Source organism: Numida meleagris, chromosome 2 (assembly GCF_002078875.1).
Source record: "Numida meleagris isolate 19003 breed g44 Domestic line chromosome 2, NumMel1.0, whole genome shotgun sequence".
NCBI lineage: Eukaryota > Metazoa > Chordata > Aves > Galliformes > Numididae > Numida > Numida meleagris.
This window is the reverse complement of record NC_034410.1, coordinates 66,322,904-66,340,659: the sequence shown is the minus strand read 5'-3', so window position 1 is coordinate 66,340,659 and position 17,756 is coordinate 66,322,904. Positions and strand designations below refer to the sequence as shown.

At 46.3% G+C, this 17,756-nt stretch overlaps 2 long non-coding RNA genes across 2 annotated transcripts in view; one reads left to right on the top strand and one right to left on the bottom strand.

Annotated features, from left to right (window-relative positions):
• Positions 1 to 14,430, top strand: part of LOC110394632 — a 43,292-nt gene extending 28,862 nt beyond the window's left edge. The window contains exon 3 of the long non-coding RNA XR_002435762.1: positions 13,064 to 14,430. This is a non-coding gene — a long non-coding RNA (uncharacterized LOC110394632). The remainder of the gene's footprint in view (positions 1 to 13,063) is intronic.
• LOC110394633 lies at positions 99 to 9,453 on the bottom strand. Its single transcript, XR_002435763.1, has 3 exons — positions 3,658 to 9,453; positions 3,409 to 3,549; positions 99 to 3,295 (listed from the first exon to the last, which is right to left on the bottom strand). It is a non-coding gene; the product is annotated as an uncharacterized LOC110394633 (long non-coding RNA).

The window sequence follows — 17,756 nt, the reverse complement described above, 5'->3', positions numbered from 1 at the left end:
AGGGGGTTGGACTCGATGAGCTCCAGAGGTCCCTTCCAACCCTCATGATTCTGTGAAGGTAGCCCAGTCTATCTCCAGTCAACCATCTGAGGCCCACATGTGATCTCAGTCATTTCAGCAGGATTTGAGAACTGTGGCTCTGCTGATGTTAAGTAGTACTTTTTTGTCGCTTGGTTCCTCTGGCAGCAGGGCAGGGGATAAAGGTGAGGCACCCTAGGCATCTCTGATCTCCTTGAAGGGGTTAACTGCAGCAACAAAATTGAGAACAGTAACTCTCAGCAGTCTCAGCAAAGGGCATGGCCTATCCATGGGACTGCTGAATCTATAGCACTCAAGCCCTGTGGACGCTTTTGGGCACATCAAAGGAAGAGGAGGAGAACTTATGAGCTCTTGCACACCCATCTGCACGCAAAGCTCAAGGGGCAATAACAGGCTTGGCAGATACAGCGAGCTCTTTCCTCCAGAGCCCATTAACCCATGCCCTCTCTTTTGCGTCAGTAAAATGCCATTTCCTTGGTGGGGTATTGCTGGGTTCTGACCATGGCAGAGCTGGAGCAGCCTTTCCTCAAGGCCACCAGTTGAGTACTGGAGGTCCCCCGCTTCTGTGGGCATGCATTTGCCAATGGTACTGATGTGGAAAAATCCCTGCAAAAGCAGCATCACACTGCAATAATGGGCACGACAACAGACATGGGATTTGCTTTTTATTGGCTATGGAAAACCCAGCATCTCCTCTGTAGCTGGTTGGGGTGGAGTCCTGAAAACCTAATGCAATGGGAGCCAAGTGTGGTACCGTGTTGGCAACCACATCCTCTGGTCACCCTTTGTCCGTGTCCAAGCATTTAGCCCTTGTGCAAAGTCTGTGGCAAACTAGCAGTTACAAATCATAAAAGGAGTTTGTACTGTTAGCATTTCTCATATCACTTATGGAGTCACACTGTGCTGTTTTCGTAAGCAAACAGATGCCTGAGTCCAGGAATGAGGTCATTACTTATACAACAGAAATGTAAATTCAGTAACCTGAAAGAGTGGGAGGGTGAGGCAGAAGTCCTTATGGAGCCATAGAAGTTCCTGGAGATAATTCACAGGGTACAACAGGGTAACCAAACAAGAAGAAGGAATGTTCTTCTATATGGCAGAGGGAAGGAACAGGGTGATCAGAACAGTTTCTTTAACAGCCACCTTTAAGAGTGGAGGAAGAGGCAGCAGAAAGCACTCCAGAATATGGCAGCCTCTGTAGAAGGTAGCTATCATGCTGCCCTAAAGAACTAGCAGGGCTGCAGGAATAGCTACAGAAAAAACTACGCTTAAGTACAGAGTTTCTGTTTTCTTTTATAAACTTTATTCTAATATCACACATCCACACTCCTAAATAAACATTCCTTATCCCTCAGTCTCATCTGGTGGAAGTGCTGACTCTCAAGTAACACGAAGCAAGACAGGTTACTATTCCTACCAGGCTGGAACCTGCTGATCAGTGTGCTTTTGCAATAAGTGATGGCTGAAAAAAAGTACTCCCTGGGGTATCATGAAAGTGGCAGCACAGAGCTCCACTTAGCCACTAGGGTAGAGAGTAGGAGTCCTCCAACAGCAGCTGGGCATGGAGCCCCTTCTGACACGCTGCAGGAGAGCAGGAATGACCTGGTGCCCAACAATACACATCCACTTAGCAGCTCTGAAGCCTTTCTACTGCACAATAAAAGTGATATAGCAAAACCCCCACACAGTAGGAGCTCAGGGCACATATCTGAGGGAACTCAGAGCAGGAGGGACAACGTTGGAGCCACCATGAAGAGAATAACCAGAAGAATCCCAGCAATCCTACCTCTTGCGCTCAGACAGCAGAAGGTCTGAGGCAACCCTTCATCCCCCAGCTGCCTCTCATCATCCTCCAAGCTCTTGCACCCAAATGGGCCACCTGAAACCAATAACCCAGGGAACAGAATCACAGAATGGCCTGGGTTGAAAAGGACCTCAAAGATCATCTAGTTTCAACCCCCTGCTGAGTGCAGGGTTGCCATCCACTAGACCAGGCTGCCCAGGGCTACATCCAGCCTGGAAATGCCCTATTTGAACAGTTCTCAACCAAAAAGGGGTACAACAGCTGTATTTTGGCCAGACCTGACTGAAAACCCCACTCCTGTGGGCACTACAGCTAGGCTGGGCTGTGCGAACCTTAGAAGGCTGTATTTGCAGAGTACTGGGATTGGGCACGGGGACCACAGCCCCATGTGTGAGCTGAGTTGTCCTCACAATTCAAGCACAGCGTAGATCCGCTCAGCTTCCCAGACATCAGTGCTGGTCTGTCAGGTGAATCCTGTTCTTCTTCACAGCTCAAAAGAGAAGTCTTCATGCTTGCTGAGGTTGGGATGCGGTGTAGGATGTGACATCAGCATCCTGAAATGTTTATATAAATGTAGGCAGCAACATTCTGAATTCTTTAAGTACTGTTTGTTTCTCTAGAGGCTTTGCCAAAAAAAAGAAAAAGAGGAAAAAAAACCCAAAGGTATGAGCTTGTGACTTTCTGCTACATCAGAAAGTTTGAAATATAAACAGCTGCTTTCACTGACTGTCATCGGCACGGTGAGGCCAGGCTGCCTAATCCTCGAGTAGCAGTGCTGATAAATAGTGCTCAGACAGACAGGTTGGATCCGATTTTCCCATGAGCTCACTCAGGAGGGTTAGCTTTAATGGGCAGCGCGTTGTTCTCTCTTTCAACTGCCAGCTCTTGAAAGCCAGCCGTGGTTTTCAAAGAGTCAGTCCTGGGGAGGAGAAGGAGGAGCAGGAGTAGAGTACCTTTCATCACGAACACAACAAGGGTGAAGCCGTGACTTGAGTGACACCACAGGAGAATACACCATCACTCACTGTCACATGTAGCTGGGCTGCTTTCAGCTGGCAGCGATGAGCCTGCTGCAGGGCTCTGCGGTCTCCCCACGGGCACGGGCGCCTTGGAGACACCTCAGGGTTTTTGCTCAGGGTGAGCACAGCAGTATGGAGCTGCCGCTCTGCACACCTCAGTGCAAGCAAGCAGCACAGCAGCCAAAGGAGTGGGTCTTCCAGTGGAAATTTGTTTCTCTAGAAACTCCAGAGGGGGAGGACAGAGGAAAAAGACATACATCTTTGCATGTGGGTTGCTCACCACACCATACAAGCTGTGGATGTTAACAGTGCTTCCAGATGGACCCCTGGGCAGACCATGGCCCTCAGGGTTCTCATCTCACAGTGTGGTCAACTCCACGGCGGTGTGTGTGCCTTCAGTGAGAGGAAGGCCTGTCCCTGAGGAAGGCATTACCTGCCACAGGAACAGTAATGGGAAGATGAAATATCAGTAGAGCTTAAATATAAGAGTATGAGTGATCAGAGGATGGCCTGTGTCCAGCAGGAAAGCGTTAACTCAAATCTTACCTGTCAGGGGGCGCAGAGAATTTCTTCTAGTTCTGCTGCCTTTCATTTTCCTGAGAAGTGTGGCTCCGGTTATGAGCAAATTATCGTTCCAGGAGTGTTTCAACAGAATGAGATATAACAGCACAGACACGGCCACAAGCCCTGGGGAAAAATTAGTGCATCAGAACCAAAGCTGGAGAAGTCCCACAAGAAGAGTTGATTAAAGAGCATTTTGAAGAATATTATGTAAGCCCTGATGCCTGTCATTACCTCAGCATTTGCCCCATGTACCGTCCTCGCGCTGATCTTCATAACATCCTTCATAGCTGCGGGCTGCAAGCTGCCATTCCTGTCAGAAGGCATTTCGTGACAAACTCGCTGTGGGCATTTGACGGATGTCTCTGTGCCCAGAGAAGTGGGAGGGAGGTGACATTACTGCAGTTGCAGGGGAAAAAAAGTGCAGATAACGAAAACTACAACAGTGTAAACAGTGTTTCTGTTCCATTAGAAAGCAAAAGCAAACTCCAAACCAAAAACTGGTTTTCATGGCAGACCACTGAAGCAAGGATAGAGTAAGAAGCCCAAGGAATCTGCCTGCCTGGTTTGACTGCTTGTGCTTCCTTAGGATGATCCCACGTCACCTGTGGTGTAAGCCCAGCTGAGATCAGTCAGTATCCCTCCTGCACAGTTTGTTGTTGCCCAGAGAGGAAGGAAATCCTCATTTCTTACACCTGAGGCAATTTGGAGAGGACCATCCTGCCTTGTTGCTGAAGGTCCAGGCTCTTGTCTTGTTCTCATTGGAGAAGTCATCCCACTGATGGTGCCACTGGCAGCCATCCAACCCAAAGAGCTATTAATCATGGCTTCCTTAAAGAAAAGAAGTAATTACAGCTGGGTGTTCAGAAACTACCTGAAACTTGTGCAGCTGAGCCCCAGCTGTGGGCCTGCAGCGGCTGAGGGAACCTCTTGCGGAGGTCAAGGCCCAGGGACAGAAGCTCCCTTTCTTTGCCAAGCTCCCTCCATCCTGAAAACATGTACCAAAGTCTGGGTCTTCGGGGCATCCTGCAGGCTTTGAGGGAGTCAGTAATGAGCTTCCTGCTGGCCAATTTGGATTGCAGGGTTCAGAGTGCTGGCTGCATCCCCAGAGGCAGTATTTGCCTGAGGAAAGGTGATTTGTGGAGATGATTTCTACCAGGGGCACTAAAACACTTTAATCTCAGCTGCCAAGATCTGTAGGATGGAAGAGGAGGGCAAGCAGAGGCCAGGATCATTAGCCTGTGTCCTAAGGAGAAAAGACCTACTCTACTGCACTCTGCCACTTTCTCTCTTGAAGCCAACTTCAACTCAATTCAAAGGAGTCTCAGAGGTATAAGGCTCAGCAATAACTGAATTTATACAAGACTGATGAGACCTCTGAGAACAGGAAATCCAAGGGAAGAGCACACAGCCAAGATGGTGGGTTAGCAAGTGCCACTCATCCAGCTCTTCCCTGCCTAGACTCCCAGGTGACTGGGGCAAAGGCACAGCCTTGCCCAGAAGCCCTGGTCCCACAAGGTTTTCTGCTCTTGGTACAGCTGCTCTCTTTTTCCTGCTCCAACAAGCCCAAAAGTAACTATCCCAAGAGCATGCAGTAATCCAAAGCATTGTTAAGATACCCTTGGGAATTAAAGGAGTAAGAGATAAAATTTGAAGACCGTATAGAATCATAGAGTCACAGAATCACTAAGGTTGGAAAACACCTCTAAGATCATCTAGTTCAACCACCACATCACCAGCAAGCACATGAACCCACATTCCTCAGTGCCTCATCTCCACCTTTCTCGAACACCTCCAGGGATTGTGCCTCCACCACCTCCTTGGGCAGCCTGTGCCAATGTCCCACCGCTCTTCTGAGATGAAATCTTTCCTAATATCCAACCTGAACCTGTGTCAAATATGAAGCATATAGGATTATATTAATCATATTAATAAATTGATCTCATGATAATTAAATATCTAGCATGATAATGTCAGGCAATGCAGAATACTGCTGGGGAGGGGAAACCATTTTTAGAATTATTCCTGACAGTTTTCAGCTTGCAATTGAAACTCGAGGAGGCAATCCTGTTCTTACAAACACTTAAAGGTGCTGGTAGTTCACATGAGATATCAGGGTGATGGGGATGACCAGTCAGGTCTGACAGTGATAGAACAAGGGGGAATGGCTTTAAACTAAAAGAAGCGTTCACATCCAGGTTGGGTGGGCCCTGGGCAGCCTGGTCTGATGGTGGCAGCCCTGCATACAACAGGGGACTGGAACTGGGTGGGCTGCAAGGTCCCTTCCAACCCAAGCCATTCTATGATTCTATATTAGAGGACACGCAATTCCTGTCACTTCTGACATGACTTACAGACATAAGTTTGCTTTGCTTATGGTTCTTGTTCCCTGTACATAGCTGGTGTAATTGTTCTCAGTGAGCAGTGGGGCATTTTTCTTTGTGGAAAAAAAATCAATAAATATTTAATTCATAAAAATAAGAGAAGTGACGAGCAAAAATACTCAACTAATAAAGATAAATGGTTTTTGTATTCATGAAGGCTTCTTATTAAACAGTCAGTGGAAAAAGTGTCCCCACTGGGCAAAGAGAACAAAATAAATGGTGGACCTGATACTGCAAGCACAGCATTAAAAAAAAGAAAGAAAGAAAGAAAACAACATTAATGCATCATTAAGGTTGAGCATTTTAAATCTACAGAAGCCAGCACAAACATGAAGGAAGGTTCCTGCAGCAACGTTAATTGGGACTTATTGCAGACTGTGTTATTGATGATTGCATACATTTAGTTGCATAAACAAATTGCTAAAGCTGTATCCAACTGGAATGCAAATGAGGGATGTGCAGTCATGCGGCTTCTCTTAACACAGTGTGATCCACCAGGTAACAAACACTGCAGGCATGGCTGATAGGTCACCTACAGGTACACGGACACATACATGTGTAGGCATAAAGCAAAAAAAAAAAAGTCTACCAAATCTTCAAGGTACATCTTCTAGTTACTTGTGTTTATTTATTTCCAGGCAAGTTAATAAAGACTGTAGCTAACAATGCATTCTTTTAGTGCATGCATAATTTCATTTGCTTCATCTGTTGTATCTGCAAATGCTGAAACATGACAAGAATGTAACTTTCCCGAAGTCGTAAAGTACTTCTATTTAGTCATTTCTACAGCCAGATGAAAACTTTGTGTTATTTCATGTCCCATACTGCCAATAAAACTGCAGCTGAGCTAACACATCCCAACCCCTATGCCTGTTTTCCAAAGCACAATGTCCTGGGGACATATTTTCCAAATTGCCTGTGAAGGCTTTGGAACAACACAAAACCAGTCCACAAAAAGGCCCCATCCATCCTGGCAGGCACATACTAAAGCTACGCTGGGAAGGCCAGCGTCTGCCTCAGCTTCAGCAAATATTATTGTATTGTATCGGCAGTCAGAACCTGGGTAATGTCATGCAGCCGATGCTGTGGGAGTTATTACTGGCATCGCTGCCTTTCCCAGAGACCCCAACTGCGATCAGATTCCTGCTGCACACAGCACAAAGGCAGAGATAGGAAACTGCCTCTCATGTCCAGGTAGGCTATTAGCGCTGCGGAGAAGGGGCAGGGGGTGCTCATTCTGCCAAATGACTCGCATTTCATAGGGAAGTGCTGACGCGTGCTGTACCCCCCCAACAAAGCCCGTGGGTTTTGGTGCCATGAAGTTCTGTTCAAGATGAAGTCAAGTACAACAAAGAGATCTCAGACGCTTCAGGCACATTTGCCCCATGTTGCCTGCTGTGACTTTGACCACAGCAGAGACCAGAGCCGCTCATTTCCCCACTAGTGTTTCCCACCACTCGTCTCCCTCCTTCTGCCTCCTTGGCCTCTTCTTTTATCAGAATAATAATGGCACTGCTCATGCAGCTCTGCATCTTCATTGCTGCTTTTGCTTCCAAGTTCCTCAGCAGCTGAGCATAGAGTGAGGCAGACGGGGGGGACATTTTCCTTCGATGATTTAACTAATCTCATGCAAATATACTCAACAGTCTTGGTACACGCCGTGCTTTCACCTGTACAGTGGTCAAGCCAGCTGAATATTGCTTTTTTTTCCCTGAAGATAATAGCATTTTTATGCATTGTTCCTTGAAGCTTTTCGTGCTCACACACTGAAAAACAGCTTCAGCTAAGGAATAACTGAAGTCAATATGCTTAGTCTCTGTCCAGGTAATTTTGTGTCCTCTTCCCATATTAGCTGAAGAGGATGTGATGATGATAGGAGATCATTAACATATCTATTTTTGCCCCATTCTTACTTCAAGAATATGAAATGAAAACTGCAGTTTATAATTACATCTTTTCTGCCTATGTTATCTTGCATTTGAGAAGCAGGAAGGATTTTGCAGGCAAGACAAAACACAGAAGAGCTGGTTTAAAAAAGAAAATATCATACCTTCCTCTCCTGGTGTGATTTATGTGATTTACTGATTTCTGAGCTGTCTGAGAGTCCAGAGGAAAAACAGAGAGTTTCCTTTAGAAGCAAGCCCAAAACATTCAATAATGTTAATGGAAGAACTGTGTGCTCCCCTTCTACATCCCTTACCCGCACCCAAGTTAATGCACTGGTGATAAAATCCACCCCAACGTAAGTTTCTCCACAAGGAACCGGAATTGATTATGAAAAGGAATGCTAGCAGTTTTTCCTCTGTGCAGCTGATCAGGCATTGCTCCTGCCCATGCTCTTTCTGTAAGGGTTTATCAGCATAAAAAGAGTTTTTGAGCGAAGGTCAGGATCTCAAATCTGGGAACAAGAGAGCCAAAGGAGGATTTTGCTGGGGATGGGTTGCGTATGAGAAGACTTATCATTAAACCGTAACTGTGACTTACAGCACTGTGCCTCCTGTAATAACACATCCCTGTTGCCTGTATGCTAGCTAAAGCCTCAGCTAACACCTTCTTCTAGCTCCACTATATCAAAGCTGGCTTTATAAAAAGGAACGATGATAGGCTTACAAGTCTATTTATCATTCGAGATTGAATTCTTTAACACTGCTTCAGTTCTGAAACAACCAACCTGTAAGTTACACTCTGGAGAGAGCATTTTGACTATTAATCTATCTACCATCAACCACCTGATCTACTACTATTGGCTTCCATGGGCTTTGGGAAGTTCCTACTGACTTTGGTGGTTGTTGGCTTATATCCAAGGTCCACGTATCAGAGGAGCATAAAATTTTGATGCATTAAATAGCTATGAGGAAAGCTCAAGGCCCTCTCCCTTCTGACTACAAAAATACAGCTACTTTCATAAGGAGCTGTATGTTATGCTGTTTGATCATTGTTCAGTGTCATTTCAAGTTGTTTCCATTGGGAGGAGAAAATGCTGAGGGATTCAGGTATTTTTTATGCAATCCTGTTGATTTTGCACAAAAGAAGAAAGAAAGTACAAAAGCCTTGAAGATAGCTGGAATCAAATCAGAGATAATTTCTTTGTCATTTTCTAGCCAGCACTCAAGCCTATAAAGAGATGTTTCAGCCATTCTCTCAGGGTCCCATTTCCAGCTCTGTTTTCTGGCTGTCTCCAGGGCGTTTTAGCTCCCTTCTTTTTCTGCCTGTCTCCTGGTTACTCTGGAAAATGCACACTCGTAGCAGTACCTTATTGCACCAATCTGAATTTGGGCCCTAGAAAAATCCTTATATCATCCTTTTATTTTTCTTAATCATCCAGGGACGATGTTTTGGGCACTGAATCCATTCATTTCCATTTTTATTCCAAAAAGGGAGATTATTGGCTTCCTCACTGAAAGACACAATCACACCGATGTGTTTTAAGTTTCACTCAACCAGCATCAACTTCAGACATATTTTAATATATTACATCAGCAGAAGTTGAATAAAAAATTAAATTTCAAAAGTCTTCCCAAAAAACACAGGCCATGCAACAGTAGTGTGTACTGCTGTGTGCTAATATAACAAGTCTTGGGGGTACTCGTGGATGGGAAGCTGGACATGAACCAGCAATGTGCCCTTGCAGCCCAGAAAGCCAACCGTATCCTGGGCTGCATCAAAAGAACTGTGGCCAGCATGTTGAGGGAGGTGATCCTGCCCCTCCGCTCTGAGCTGGTGAGGCCTCACCTGGAGCACTGCATCCAGATGTGGAGTCCTCAGTGCAGGAGAGACATAGACCCCTCAGAGGAGAGCCACACAAATGTTGCAAGGTATGGAACACCTCCCCTACAAGGACAGGCTGAGAGAGCTGGGGCTGTTCAGTGCCCAGAGAAGAGAAGGCTCCAGAAAGACCTGATAGCAGCCTTCAAGTATCTAAAGGGGGCTGTAAGAAAGAAGGGGACAGACTCTCTAGCAGGGTCTGTTGTGATAGGACAAGGGAAAATGGTTCCAAACTAGAAGAGAAGAGATTTAGATAGGATATGAGAAAGAAGTTTTTTACAGTCGGGGTGGTGAGGCACTGGATCAGGTTGCCCAGAGAGGTGGTGGAAGCCCCATCCCTGGAGACACTCAAGGTCAGGCTGGATGGGGCTCTGAGCAATTTGATGGTGCTGTAGGTGTCCCTGTTCGTTGCAGGGGAATTGGACTAGATGGCCTGTAAGGGTCTCTTCCAACTCAAAAGATTGTATGAACATATGCAGGGATTGTTGTATGAGTTTCATGCCTGAGAAAATGTGGAGTAGCCACTGCTTTCAGGTAGCTGCTGGAGGTGGCAGTGGTAACTCAACATGTGTATGTTTCTGAAAGAGATATAAACCCAAATGTTCTCCTTTAGAAGAGTGAAAAGGAGAAAGTGGTGGAGTTCAGTTTGCTGGATTTCACTACAGCACATGAAATTTGAAGAAAGTTTGTAACATGGAGCCCAAACACAATGCCATCAGAATGACCCTGATTTGGACCTTCAGCTTTTAGTAACACCTGTGGTTTAGAGCTGCCATCTCCACCTCCAGCTTGAGGAACTCCCAGACATACTACAAGAAAGTGAGTTGTAATGAAGCCGAGCTACTAACAGGAATCCAAGTTGGAAATGTGTTGGTGGAGAGTTACTGCAAAATTAAAACACTGTTGGGGGGTTGGTGCTTCTGTCATTGCTGGGGCTTTTTTGGCCTCATTCATTTTCCAATTAAGCCATTTTGTGAAAGCAGTATTTGGCCAAAGCAGAATGAGAATTTCAACAAATAACAGTAAAATATTTAATAAGTTTCTGTTCCCCAAAATTAAAAACAAACCAGAACAAAACACTTGCTGAAATGGGCAACTAGTCTTTTGGGCAGCTAGCCAGCTGGCAGCTCCAGCTCCATCAATAGGAATGAGGATACCTGATTTGGGTGTTACATGCGGAAGTTTCTCCCTTCCATACGCTCCCTTTGCCAAATTCTCGTCCTCCAGGCCCCCTAAGCACACATCTGATTGAAGTGCACAAGCAGTTCCCTGAGCTCAGGAAAGGGCCCGACCCTGCCCCACTGCAGTCAGCAGAGCCAGCTTGTTTGAAGTTAGGCACATGCCTAAGTGCTCAGCTGGATTTCTGCCGAAACTGTCAATCTTTTATAGTTAATCATTTATCACCCTGCTTATGTGCTGGTAGTCATGCTTCAGTGTGCAAATATGTAAATTGCTTTCATAAAGCTCCGCGCGCCGAGCACAAATAGTGCTTCCTCAGCCCTTTGCAGGAGTTCTCCCGTCCTGTGACATCTCAGATAGATCAAACAGCACTTAGGGCTGGCAAGGAAGTTACTTCTCTCCCTTAATTAAACAGAATCATTACTGCGTTCCTGCTCTTATTAGTGAGGTGCATTCGTGGGCTTGCAAAATACACAGATAAATAATGGCATTTAGCTCTCACCTGACAAGCATCACGCATTTTGCCTTCAGGGGCGCGTATGTCGATCCATCTTACACACACGGCCACCCCGAGCAAGGATGGGAGCAAGCTGTCAAACCCATGATAAGCATATTGGCATTACTGCTGCACAGATTAAGTTTGATAACTACTTAGCATGAGGATATTTGCAACGTATAACAAGGTAATTCTCCAAACAGCAGTGACTGTTTTAATTTTTCTTTCCTTTGCTGAGGTTAATTGCTGTGAACTATGGGGGAGGTCATCTCCACTTACCTTAGCTGGTTTGCTTTGTGTGCAGAAAGCTCACAGCCGCCATGATTTTTCACAAAGAATTAATAGTTACAGCCACTCGGTCCGAATACAACGTGTTACAGAGTGACAGGTAGCAGCAGGGCCTTGCTGAAGCAGAACCTTAAAACACCATTAGTTGTGCACCTGTAGACTGCAGAGCCAGTTACTCTGCGCTCCTGCCCGTGGGGCCTTGCATGCATCCACTAATGGAAAGGCTGCTTCTCCCCAGACGTCACGCACTTCTGTGAGGAACAAGGAGCGGGAAGGGAAAATGACAGAGTCCATTCCCCTGCTCTGTAGAGCAATTTCTTAAGAGTTTATTCCCTGCCAAGCAAACTGCCTGAAAAATAAATGCATTCGGCCATTTTCTCTAAGGGGAAGCTTGAGCACTTCTTGAGATGAGTCATATGAAAATGAATTAAGGCCACCAGCTACTCTCCCAATCATTAATTGAAAAAAAGATAATCAGGTAAAACAGTCCTGAACAACCAAACAAAAGGAGCAAACCAAGCAAAGAGTCTCCAAGGCAACAGACTGGCTGCCACGATGACCCATCAGGACCCAATGTGTCCCCTGGCCATGGGTGCTGCGACTGCACCGGTGCCTGGCCCCAGCCAGTATGAGGCCAAGGAGGATTCTTGAGGGAAACTGACGGACACTGTGCTTGGGCAAGAGTCAGGCAGGGTGCATGGCAAGACTGCCTGGGGGCTGGAGTAAAGCCCCAGGAATCAGGAGCTTTGGATGATATTGCAGAAAGTTTATGTTTGATTTAGGTCCTGGATAAAGATTTGGCTGTCATCCCAAGTACTAGGAGGCTTTCCTTCATTATTTCATCCTTTAAATATGGCATGCATATTTTGCTTCTGCTTTCTGTTTCTGTAAATACCAGTCAATTGCTAAGTTACACTAAAGCAAGCAAGTCCGTACCATTTACAGGACAAGTGTTAATATAGGATAGAAAAGATGCAGACCACCACCACTGCATGAAAAAAATGCAGTGGTTACACAGATACCTTCTTTCACAGCAGGTCAGATACAACAAGCTCAAAGCTGATGATGGAAAATATCCACTCACTTCTAGAGATGTAGAGAAACAAACATCTGACCAGTTAAATATAACTCTGGGGAGCAAAGTTTTGTACAGTAAGTTCCAGCATCCCTTAACTTTGTACAAAAATTGATACTAAAATAAAATAGTGGTAGTTTCAAAGCCCACCTCCTGTTCACATTCCCACCAGGACAAGCACCACCAAATTTCAACCCCAGCTGAAATGACTGCAGTTCTTCTCTTACACTGTCTCACATGCCAAGAAGGCAGAATAATGATGTCCAGCACAAAAGGACACATCTACTGAGATACATAAAAGGTTACTCCACAGAAAGTCAATATGAGAAGTGCGCTCACCATGCCTTGTCCTTTAGCATTTGAGCAAGAGCAATAAACTAAGTTTAATTAGAGGAGCTGAGGCCTGGGTCAGAGAGTTCCCCAGCCCTAAATGTCAGCGGTTCAATTTTGCAGCGTTTGTTACTGCATGGAAGTCCTTTGGATCAGCCCTGGGTTGCTGGAGCTGTGCTGCAGACCGACGAGGAAGAGGAGCTGTGCAATGACACACACCTTCCCCATATTTCTCCTCCCGTCTTGCTGTGAGGCAGAAATGGGGGAGGCAGCCGTGACAGCACTTGCAGCATTTTAAATTTAAATTCCTCAGGTCTGACTCTGCACCCCTTGTCCTTCATTTGGCCACTAGTTGGAGCACGGGGTGGCAGGACTTGGCAGCCCAGCACTGGATCATGGGATGGCCAAGGTCTGAAGGGTCCTCACAGCAATGGAGGTGACAGGAGCTGTGCTGCAGATGGCACGAAATCCGTGCATGGTTCCTGTTGCAGGCACATCTGGTTGGGCACGTCGGCTTGTCATCTTCTCCCTCAAAGGAGTCACTGGACTCCTTCAGCAGGCTCGTCAACAGTAATAGCTTGAGCAAACAGCAAACCTGGGCGCCAGCTTCACCGTATGTAACATCAAAGGAAATACGAAGAAAAAAAGGCATTTGCTCTTACATCTTGTCTGCAAAATAAAATGCAAATGAAATAGTGTGTTTTCCTTGATTTCCATTTGATATTACCCACTGTCAAAGTTAGGAAGTTATGCAGCTTGCTACCAAGCACAGGTCAATAAATAAATGAATGGAGAAAATATTGACAAGCTTGATTTCAAAGGTCACAGGAACGGGATAAGTGCCACAAGGCCTTTAGCCTTTACCTTCCCCTTTCCGGTCCTCCCCAAATGCCAAAATGCCGCACTCTCCTCTTTTCCAAAGGCATCTGAGGGACGCAACTCTCAGCAGCCAGAGGGGAAGACACAGCAAAAGGGACTGCAGCTTTCAGGTGGACAGAAAATTCTGAGAAGCAAAGAGCATCACACCCTTATGGATCAGATGGGAGGTGGGGGCTGAAATAACACCTGTATCGTGGCTTGGCCAAACCGGACTCCAGAGTTCAAGGGTGATGTTATAAAGCAAGGTTTGGGTAAAAGCATGAAAGCTGATGAATGGATGAGTTCTTATTCAAGAAGTTGTAAGGCAGCTACAGCCTTCAGGTAACTGCTGTGGTGCACATTGAAATTGCCAAAGCTTGTAAAGTCTGATTTACTCTGTGGGGAGGGAAGGGGAAGTCATTTGGTTTGAGTCATAAGAGGTCTTGATATAATCTAAGCTTCATCATCTCTGAAGAAACAGCTCTCTCCCTGGACTTGCATCAAAAGGCTTTGAGCAGCCCTGATAACGCAACAGCAGAGAACAATTCCTAGCAGTGAAGATTACAAGACCTTTATATCGGCTGCTCTTGCATTACAACACCTGATGGGCATTCCAGGTTTATAGTCAGTTCTTCAGGGATCCATGGCTCTGAAAGCAAGCACACACAAGCTTTGCAGGCATTTTTACACTACCAGTATAGTTTAAAAAAAAAAACAAAAAAACGAAAAAAAACCTCAGTGCAGCCCCAAACATACATAATGTCAATCTTTTGTTTGCCTTTCCCCATCCGAGAGTTCCACTGCTTGGAGCCTCATCTGCTCCAGCAGTCAGAGTCTGCAGCTCTGCTGCAAGAGAAGAAGGTAAGGCAGCAGGGCTCACGGTAGCTCTGCCTTTGTGCCCTTGGCTGAAAACATGCTAGCTGATGCCTGCCCTGGCCCACCGGGCTCTGCTGGCTCAGAGTGCCTGCATCTGTGCCCAGAGCCCCACTCCTGAAGAAGGATCAAAGACCCATTAGCAGAGCAGAAGAAAGCCTCAACTCCCCTAAGTACAATCTTCTGTTCCCTACCTCAGCTCCTAGATCTGGGAGAGGACTTTTTATTACGGATGACATTTGTTTCTGGAAAGGAACAGGAATCAGTAGGAGGTGAGAGCCTACTTTGTCACACACCGCATGGGGCTGTGTAAAGTAGCTGAGTGGGAGAATTTTTTACACTTCCCTGTGCTGGAGTAAACCCAAACGTGCAGGCCAAGACTCTAGCAAGAGCCTCCCCTGGGGAGGCACAGGAATGGCACAGCCAGCCCTGCTACTCCACCAGAGATCCTCTCCAGCACTCCCGTGGCCTCTGCTAGAAACTGAACGTGCAAAAGGCTCAGAGATGCACAGGGCTGGCAGGAGGAGGAGAAAGGTGAGATAAGGTTGCTGCCACGATGGCCAACCAGAGCAAATGGCAAACAAGAACAGTCCCTTCCAGAGAAGCACCAGGCTAAAAAAAACAGTATGCGTGACGCAAATGCTCATTATCTCCATCCTGCTCTTACAGGAATGGATGTGAAAGACAAAACCTATTCTGTGGAAGGAGGAACGATGAAAGCCATAAGCAGAAAGTGTGACTAATGCAGGTTGTGCTTTACACAGCCATTTCCATTCCTCTGCACACCGGCATATATTGATTATTCTTATTAGCAGCACCAGACACAGTGGGGTAAGCCAATGTATTATTACCATACCCTGCGATAATAAAAGATGACATCAGGCCTGAGCTTCCATGCCCTCTCTCAGGGGGCCTGCAGCTCTAGGCAGCACATACCTCCAGTGTCTGTGTAGGATAGGTAGGGCATCCACCTAGCCTTGTCATAGATAGCGAGCATTTCTGACGTGCCTGCAGATCTGCCTTCAGGGTGGCAGCCCTGTGGGTCCAGCGTTCCTACTTTCCAAGTCCATTCCTTTATGACACAGCAACACCAGCTGTTCAGCTGCTCCCATCAGTGAATTTGCTCTGCAGTTGCTTTGCAAAGCCGCTTTTGAGGCTAGGACGCTCAGTGGTACAGCTACCTACACCTGCACTGGTTGAAATGGCAGAGCTGCGGACAGAGCTCAAGAGTTCAGTTATGTCACAAAAGCTGGTGATGGTACCCTACACGTGCACCTTATAGGTCGGGGCTACAATATGGGGCTGAGGTGGGGATAGCTCTCCACAGCAAAGGCTTTCTGGATCTAAGAAGAACAAGCATGGCAGGTTCCCAAGTCTTAACACGGTGTTTGCTTTGGCAGCAGCTGTCAGAATACTTATGGTTACTTTTTGCCTTTGTTGTATAGCACTGGTGACCGGCAGTAGGCACATGCCCACCTTCCAACACGCAAGTCTGCATGTATGGGCTGTAACAAATGTGAAATATGTTCTGTGACTGAGGCCAGCTGTGCTAGCAACATGCTCAGAAGGGCCAGTGGACCACTACCTAGTGGAAAAATGGCTCCCTCTCCAGTGCTCAGGCACTCTCAAGAGGCATTCTGAAGCTGCATGGATGACTGCATGCCCACGACAGGATATTCTCTAGCACTCAGCAAGCAGATGGAACTTTGTGACTGGCTTCTCCCAGCCAAACTTCCTGCAGGGATGACTAGTTTCCAAACGCATTAAACAGCCGTGTGACCACGGCCAAATGCCAGATGGCTGGAAAGAATATTGGAGCAGCCCCATGACGAATGTCTAGCCCTGGCTGCCAGCACCACGCACCATATGCATCACCTCTCAGACAGGAAGGCCTGGCTGCAACTTGGGAGGGTGACGTGGGAATACTACACAGCAAAATTTGTTGGTGATGCCATGACACAATGGAGAAAGCTTCTTTTCTTTCCCTTACTTTCTTCACTGTTCATAGGGATCAGCTTCATGGGGCCGCTTTATCGACAGTATGGATGAAAAACGCTGCTTCAGCAGCAGGACACCTCGCTTTGTGCAGGCCTCCAGCTGAGCAGGAAATACTATTTCTGGTTAACTCTTGCAAAAGATGACTTCCAGGAATGCTGAAGCAGGTGGGTGCTATAGTTTGAACTACTTAATTAACTTTGGGCTAGTGGCAGGGAAGCTGATGTTTGCTGTTGGAAAGGCCATGAAGCTGAAAGACCACCTCAAAGCCTCATGCAATAGAATTATAATTACTGGGTCCCCAGGAGCACCCATGATAGCAGAGCCTATACGTCTCCTGGTTCTTTGTGCTCTCACATCTAATCAGCATTAAAAGCAGGAGATTTGTGTCTGTGTTTTCTTTTCTCCTGGTGCCACCATTACTCAGGCTGACATTTGCAACTGAGACCAGAATACAAGTGGAAAGGAAAACACAGAAACAAAAAAAAATCCTCTGTACAGCAGAATGAGTATGTCTCTGTGCAAATCACTAGCTCCAGCTGCGGCTTCATGACCTCTTTATGCTGATCTGAGTCTAGTCTGTCACTGAAATAAGCAGCCCTAACCTTCCTGCCCTCCATCATGAACTGGACCATGGAATCTGCCCAAACACTATTCTGTGGTTCCTTAATCAGGTTCATTTTCATTTGGATCGGTTACCTGATCTGGCTTAGTGCTCAGCCTGCCCAAGTGCCAGCACAGGAGGCAGCAGGAGACTGCAGTTTGCACTGAGGTTAGCTTTTGTCTCACAGCAAGAGCTTCACAGTGCACCAGTCTTAACCTGTTGTCTCACATACACAGTCTGCCTCACACTTACACAGCTTGCAAAAGTTATACCCAGTTTCAGAGATAGTCAAATGCATATGCCACACTGGCAACATACATACAAAGATCTGCCCAGACTGATTTAATTCATGCTTTAGTCTGTGAGGTACTTATGTGAGACATGCAATGAAGGTAGGACTTTGTAGACTCCCAGTGAGAGTATGCACGTGAGACAAACAGCTGGCAGAAAAGTTCTAACAACTGAAAAAAAAAAAAAGATTGCCTA